The sequence below is a fragment of the Periplaneta americana genome, chromosome 4, assembly GCF_040183065.1.
Source record: "Periplaneta americana isolate PAMFEO1 chromosome 4, P.americana_PAMFEO1_priV1, whole genome shotgun sequence".
NCBI lineage: Eukaryota > Metazoa > Arthropoda > Insecta > Blattodea > Blattidae > Periplaneta > Periplaneta americana.
Window position 1 is genome coordinate 164,217,963 of NC_091120.1, and position 8,585 is coordinate 164,226,547.

At 34.3% G+C, this 8,585-nt stretch overlaps 1 long non-coding RNA gene across 1 annotated transcript; it reads right to left on the bottom strand.

Annotated features, from left to right (window-relative positions):
* Positions 1-1,208: 1,208 nt before the first annotated feature.
* On the bottom strand, positions 1,209-4,011 carry LOC138698388 (uncharacterized). Its single transcript, XR_011331862.1, has 3 exons — positions 3,631-4,011; positions 2,635-3,527; positions 1,209-2,538 (listed from the first exon to the last, which is right to left on the bottom strand). It is a non-coding gene; the product is annotated as an uncharacterized lncRNA (long non-coding RNA).
* Between the last annotated feature and the right edge of the window lie 4,574 nt (positions 4,012-8,585).

The window sequence follows — 8,585 nt, forward strand, 5'->3', positions numbered from 1 at the left end:
ATTGTGTGACCTGAAAAAAATTACATCAGTAGTGACGTGGGGTTTGAGACACCCCATTTCATTTTTTGGCTTTTTACTGAATATGACATGGAACATACTGAAGGAAGTATTGCAAGCAGCTAGACGAATCCCCACATAACAAACCAGAGTATCTAGTAGCAAACAAAAAACAAAGCAAGGTGGGGTGTGTCAAACCCCACGTCACCAACGCATGGTAAAGTATTATGTGATCATGAAGGCATAATTTCATTCATAGCCAATATCATGTTGATTGGCATTGCAAATTAGAAACCTAACCTAATTAATGTCTGATTAAATCGATTATCTGCTTCCATATTTCTTCTTTTATTTGAAGACCTCCCCGGAATAAGGATATAACGAACAAAACTGTAAATTCATGTTTCAGTAGAAAAGAAAATTATTTCAGGAGCACATTTCATTACTATCACAATCATTTCACTAAACAGGGATACAAATTTATTCAGCCATTGAGTTCAATGATTTGTTATAAATAAATGCTTTAAAGTTTCTTTTCCTACCTACATTACATATTTTAATAATTTGATGTTACATTCCTTTTTCCGGCGACGTCTTCAATTTACTACTATTATAGTTATCGTCTCATGTATCATACTTATATGTATGACACCGAAAAATTTCAATGGCCGATCTGACATATTAGAACAATTTTGCTATGTTTTCTGAATTTAAAATAACTGAAAAATGTTTTCCCGATATCTGTGTGTAACCGTAATTGTTGACAGAGGTCGAATGTGTCTTGAAAAATTCGCTGGGCTAGCGATCAGAGCGAGAAATGTGTTTGCCTCGCGCGAGGTGAGCGAGAAACTCGTAGTGTGTGACGTTCCATTTAAAACAATGCTTTCGATTAAACGCATTTCTCGGCACACATTTCACATTACACATTTCTCGGTATAGTGTGTAACCGGCCTAACACTGTGTTCTTGTTGCAGTTTCATAAATGATTTTAGAATCTTCAAGTTTCTTTCCTGATGCACAGCCACTATTTACAGCATACATGGGCAGAATTTTCAGTTACGTGAGGCACAACATTACACAATACTTTGTTTATTAGGAGGCAGAGTAGGAAGGAAGATTCAAACTGCGACCAGCGTCTGCTTATCTTAATTGCTAGGGCGGTCAGTGGCGGATTGTTAGTAACCATTAATAAAGCATACTAAACACAGGAAAAGACTTGAAAATGTTATAATTATTTTTCTATATACATATACAAAGTGTGCAAAAGGAAATTATTGATACACATACAGACATCTGCATAAACAAAAGCAATAAATTATGACTTTTTATATAAAAAATTCGAAATATAAGAAGACTTAAGGGGAGCAGGTACTGCCTATCTCGACAATGTTAAATTCAGGTACACACAGCTCAGAAACTACTTGAGATAGAAAAACAATTTTTACAACACTTATCAATCTTAAAGTCCTCTATTTTTAAAACAAAATGTATTATTGTAGCTTTAAAATTGTGATCTCAAAAAAATAACATGTGATTAAAATTTAAAAAAAAAATTAGGTCACAATAAAAAAATGTTTATCAATTATAGGAATTGAATGTACTTAATGAAATTATTCTAATACATAGATAAAGGTTATAAATATAACATGTAAAAATTTCAAATCTCTATGTTCAATGGTTTCAGAGCTACGCGTACCTGAACTCTGTGATTTTAACACTGTCGAGATCTGCTCCCCTTAAACTTATTTAAACTGAAATAAACCATGTAATATGTATTTCTTCATGTATTATTATTATTATTACTATTATGAATTCAATTTCTATTATTATCAACGTCGTTCTCAACGATGTTCATTTCTGAAAATGCAATTGTTTCGAAGTCAGGTTCAAAATCTGACACAGCAATCCTTAGTTGAGCAGTTAAATGTTCATCTGTCAATCTCGATCTCGTTTTACATTTCACATAATTTAACTTTGAAAAGAACTGTTCACAGATATATGTGGAACCAAACACACATGCTATATTTGCAGCAAATGTATGCAGTCTGGGGTACTTATTTATGTCCAGTTGTTTATAAATTTCTAGACCAGTTACATTGACACATTTGCTTTTCAGAAAAGTATCATTCTGTAAACAAATTACTTCCATTTGCAGATACGGCCTGACATCCATGATATTAACAGAAAATGGATTGGCGAAAAGCAAGAAATCATTATGCTTATCATGGAAGTCATGAAATCTAACATTTATATTATTTCGTGTTTCAAATTTCCAAGCATGCTTATGTAATTATCATTATTACCTCTGTTAACGGGCAAAGAAAGTAAACAAGGAAAATAATAATATTGCTGTTGTTTCAATTGCTCCATCCACAAATCTAATTTCATTACGAAACTTTTGATGTGATCATAAAGGTGTACAACGTTCTGGTTTCTTCCCTGCAGCTGACAGTTCAGATCATTAAGATGCCCCGATATATCACACAAAAATGCCAAGTCTCGTATCCATTCATCGTTATCTAATTCTGGTATATTTTTTCCCTAAAAGCAAATAGAACAGTGTAATTAATTCATATGATAGAAGAAGTGTATCATTAACATCAACAAATTTTGATAGATTTATCGAAAGCCCCTTACCTGTTGTTTCATGTAATCGGCCACTGAAATTCTTAAGTCGAAAAATCTCTTCAGCATTTTTCCTCGACTGAGCCATCTAACCTCTGTATAATACACAAGATCTTCATAATTCTCGTCAATATCACGGAGGAGTTGCCTGAATTGTCTGTGCATTAGAGCTTTTGATTTGATTTTATTAATTGTTTTTGTAACTACATCCATGACATGTAAATTTATTATTTTCGCAGATAAAGCTTCTTGGTGTATGATACAGTGATATGCCTGCAGTTCTTCAGGTTTTCCTATGTTCTTTAAATGAGATTTTAAGCGACCAACAAACCCCAATTTTTCTCCACACAAAGCTGGTGCGCCGTCAGTAGCAACAGAAACCAGTTTCATCAATGACACTTCATTAGTTTCTAACACACTGCACACTGCTTCAAAGATGACTTCGCCAGTGGTTCGGGATTTAAGGGGCACTAAGTCTAACAAGTACTCTTGAGGCGACAAAGTGTTGTCTACACCTCGAATGAATAAAACAAGTTAGGAAGTATCAACAAGGTCAGTTGTTTCATCTAAAGCTAAGGAATAAGCCACAAAATCTTTAATTTTAGTTTTGATTGTGTTCTTAATTGGTCACCAATTGTTTCAATTCGCCTACCGACAGTGCGCCTGGATAACTTAATACAGTACTCTCGAAATTTTGTGTTTCACTCGGACAGATTAATTTTGCAGCTTTAATCATATACTTCTTTACTGTCTCCCCGTCTCTGAACTGTTTTAAATCACGGGAGAGTTCCCAAGAAATTGCAAAACTAGCCAGTAATATTCTGTGTTATCTACAAATTTTATTCTCTTGAATATTCTGGTGTTTCTTAAGGCCACTTAATATAATAGTTTTGCACGTTCTGAACCTAAAAACAATTTTCAAAAATTATATTTAGTATACTGTGCAAATGTTAAGATCATAAATTTTCTTCGGAATAGTACGAAAAAATAACATTTAATTTGTCTTACCTTCTAAGTCAGCATGTTCTTTATGACGTAAGGAGTAAAGTCGTTGTATACTAAATTTATTAATGCCTAATAGGATTTTCGAGCATAACATACATCGCATGTTCTCCCCTTCTAAACAGCAATAAAACTCTTCCTCCCATTTCTCGTGAAAAAATCGTTTTCTAACGCGTACACACTGCTTTGATAATGCCGAATGTGTTCTTGCGTTTACCAACATTCTTCTCTTCTTAAATACTTTCAAACTACTTCTGTAACCCATATTGTAAGAAATTATCACAAAATGCACATCTATAATGCAACTCAACTGTATCGTAACACTTTTAACAATACGTGTATATCACAACCAAGTAAACAAACCAGTTGCTACGAAACAAAGCACAGGACGCTAAACCAGGTATGCCAATACATATAAATTCCCTACAATGAAAAAAATTTCGCATATAAGGCGAAACAAAGCTGCTACGAAACTTTATCCTCTAAGTACGAAACAAAGCACAGGACGGTAAACCAGGTATGCCAATGCATATAAATTCCTTATAATGAAAAAAATTTCGCATATTAGGCGCAAAATTTGAAACTAAGAGAGTGGTATGCCAGATGAACAGGAGACACGCCCACTTTAAATGTCGCTGTCCATTTAAACCGAAAAAAAAAAACATACTTAGAAATCAGATACAAACTTAAATCATGGCTCATCTGAAAGATAAAGCTTCATAGATCAATAAAACACGAAAAAATGAAAAATTCAAGATTTTTTGGCTTACCGGGTCCCCTTAATGTTTGAATATTGAATTTTATATATAATATATTGCAAATGCAACAATTTGGAATAGAGCATTACTAATGCTTCTTGCACAATATGCAGTGTTACCTTTAAGAAACAATTAGATTTAAAAAAATTTATAATGCTTTTGGAATTTTCATTAAGGTAAATGTATACATTAGGGGGTGAAAATTTAAATTAGGCAACATTTAGGGCTCTCAATATTTTTAGCTATAAGAATACATTGTTATTAAGAGATTTAACTATTTTTAAACAATTTTTCTTTGAAATTGTTTATAATAATATTTTTTTTTGTTTAAAAAATTTAATAAAATGGTAAACATGATACCCTCTTTCCTAATGAAGTTATTTTCAAAATTCCTTCACTGTTTTATAGGAAAAATGTTTGTCTAATGCCTGAATAAACTTTGAATAACATTTTGTTGTAATTTACCACAAATATCTTAAATTTTGTAAAATATTAGACAAAAAAGTATGCAACCTTGAAGAAAAAAAATTTTAATGGGACTGTGAACATGCAGATCAAATTTTTATTTGATTCATGCACTAGATTACATTCCAAGCTTCAAAATGATACCAGAATCATATCTCTATCTTTTTTCTTGGATGAGATATGATGTTTTCCTTAAGCCAATATGTCAAGAAACTGTACTTACAGGAAACGGCAGTTGAAAGTTAGGCTGTCAAAATCCTCCTGCTTCATACGTTATACCCTCAGCAGTAGTCTCACGATCCACCTTCATTTTTTTTCTTCCTCTCAGGTATCTTCTTCTGCTTCTTGCTTCTGGTGTAGCCTGATTTCTCTTCATTATATCCTTTACAACCTTCGAAGAAGATACGCCCGCAGTTGTGATCAGTCCAGGTTCAATTCCCATCTTCCTTAGGATGTCCAGCTCCACTTCAGGACCACAGTTGTAGTGGCACACTGCATCCATTACACACAAATTCAGTGTTGCATGTCCCACATAGGTTTCTTTTGGACACCTTTTCCAGATCATCCCATTGAAGGACTCGTTAATGTTCTGGGTCTTCCCATGCAGGCATTTCTGCAACATCTTATGGTCCGTCAGTCTTTCGTAGACCGGTTTCATTTGTCTAATCACTGCAATGGGAATATCAGGACCTTCATGCTTGTAAAGGATGCCTTTTGCTTTGGCCACTTGATAAGTGCACCAACTGTCTTCACCTAGTGGACACTTTGCATGAAGTGGCTGGCTGTCATTTGCTGCGACATGGAACATAGAGGCCCAGATAGCTCTTTTCATTTTTTCTACACTTTCTGTGTTAGACCTGAGGACAATACCAAAGTAATTTAGAAATTTGTCTATGAGGGCTTGAGTCAGTTTCCCCTTTCCACCTATCTTTTTGGTCTTTACTAACTGCCGAAGACTTTTGCCTAAACGCTTTTGGTAGTGCCCCACACATTCTAATTTCACAATCTCTTTCCCATCATATGAGTCAAGTTCAGATACAGTTTTGAAGCTTTTTGAGTCGCCATCTCCTAAATATTGAGTATAAAGTAATCCTCTATTTTGGACTAACCTCAAAAAGAGCCTACCTGCCCCAACAGGTTCCATGTTAGGTGAAGATCCCTTGTAGTTACAGGAGCATACTGGTACATGGTCTGCTAGCCAAGTCTGATATGAAGGTGATTTTTTGTCTTCCTTAGCATGCATTCTGCAAGACATGCAGCTTTTGGACGTTACCTCCACATCGAGAACTTTACCAGTTTTTACTGACATGGCTGTCACAACACCTGACAAAGAAGAAAATCCTCTCCGTTGCCATGTTCCAACAACTGACACTGCACATTCATTGCTACCAGTATTTTCACGTACTTCATTAGCAGCATCATTCATTGTATCATAAGCAAGCTGTGTTACCACTTTGTTTACATGCTTGATATGACCCTGATAAGAATTTTTACTGAGGCCACATGGCAAGCCCAGAAGGTAACATAACCTGTTCAATTCACTATAGCCACAACCAATTTCTCGGCTCGCATAGACAATTCTCCTGTTTATTTCAAAATATTTTGAAACTTTGTGGCTTGAGAATAATTCATCAGAATTATACCCACATGCTGAACAAGCCAGTTTCACACATACTGCCAAACCATTTCTCTTGCCACTATTCAAACATAATGAAACTGAACCCACCATAAGACATTCTGGACAAGCCAGTAGTAAAATTAATTTTGTTAAATATCTAACATCTAAAAGAATAAAGCCATAATGTTCTGTGTGTTCACCATTTGTTACTATCATAGAAAAGTGCCATTATCTACAAAACTACCAGTCAGAATTAAATAAGCAAACCAGCAAATGAAAGAAGAAGAAATGCTACGTCCAAAACATAATGTTTCAAAAAATGCCATTTTTCATAATTTTTTGTGTTTCTAACGTATACATATATATCTTAAGGGGGGGGGGAAGTAACTTTTTTAAAAATGTTTATGAGAAAAGACTGAAATTTACAATGTGTGATTATGATACTGATATGCATATTCAGTAAAAATTTTAAGTCTGTAGCTAAAAAATTATGGACTTTAGAAATTTCAGTAGCGCATTGCCTTAAAGAACTAGTATATGTCGCTGGCTCAATATTACAAGGTTCTACATATGTCTATATCACAGGGGCGTATTTTGCGGGCTACCGGCGGTAGCCCAAGGAAATTACAAAAGAAAAAGTTTATAATATAACATAACGTAATAATTTTGTATTATTAGTTTTACCATAGTAATTAAAATTAAAGTAATTGTTAGATATATTTTGTGTAATAATAGGGTCAGCGGTAGCCCAAACCCTTTAACCAGTATACGCCACTGCTATATCAGAAATATTACTACATACACCCTTGTAGCATTTAGCCAGCGATGTGTCATCAAGTAATACCATCCAGTGTTGTCTTAATTAAAGTACAGCTGGTTCAAAATGTTGTAATGTGTTGGATATGGTAATTTTATTGACACTCTGCATCTGAATCATATTACAGGACTACAAGATGTCAACATGTTTCATGATGTTGTAGAAAAAATAAAAATCCTGGATTGTTAAGCAAATTCTTTAAACTAAAAGCTTCCCTCACTGTTAAATCATCCCATCCACTTTTCTCCTCAAAGCATTCCAATAAATTAGATTTGTTTTCATTAACACTATTCACAACCCGACACTGAGAGTTCCATCTCATGCTAACAATTGGAATCCACTTATTGCAGACTGATTGTAACAGGTGAAGAAGAGAAAAACGTCGTGAATCCAGTAATACTGGCGAAAAACAACCTATCAAGATACCAAAAACAATTTACTAGAAATGAAGTACTGTTGTTGTTTAGTCAACTGTTCGAAGGCAGGTCTGAACCTCACAAATATTACAAACATTAACAAGGCACCATTTATGAGACAACTAGGCCAGAAGATAATGGTGTAGGGTGGCCAGTCCCTTCTGCTTAAATAATTACTTAAGAAATTCCTTCCTTCTATTGTGACATGCGCATTAAGTACAACACAAAAATAAAGCTTTGTAGCATTTCTCCCGCGACACAATTTAGCTCACTCACGCTCGTAACATAATCAACAATCGGCTATCTTTGGGTATTGCGCTTATCTCTTCAGCTGACTACACTATCTACACTTGCTCTCTGTAACAACTTCTATGCATTGGCCTTGAGACGCCTGGTCTAACAGCTCATTCTGTATAATGTGTGAGGTATATTTAAAAACCGAAATACTATTCAAGTGGTTATCTAACACATCAAGATTACACAGTAAAGATAACAAATCTAAGAAATTGTCATGGTTTGCTGATTCTTCTATTTCAATATGAACCCTCAATGTTTATTCAAGAGTGCCACAAAATTGTAAACACTCTATCACTGTTTAGTATGTATCTATGACCAGTTCATTGTGGTTCTGGATTAAAATTTTTATGTTTAAGTTCACTTTTCTCGTATTTCTTCACTCACTATTAACCACAATTTCTTACTAAACCACATGTTACAGAAAATTCTCTTTTTCTTCCATACAGTTGCATACATATAAATTCATTTGGTTGATGTGCACCTAACTGTTTAATTTAAAGTTTCTCTTCTAATTTTAACGAATGGAAGGGAGCATTTAATAATCCACTCTCTTCATTTTAAAATCACTTGTTCAAGCAACACTAAGCAAA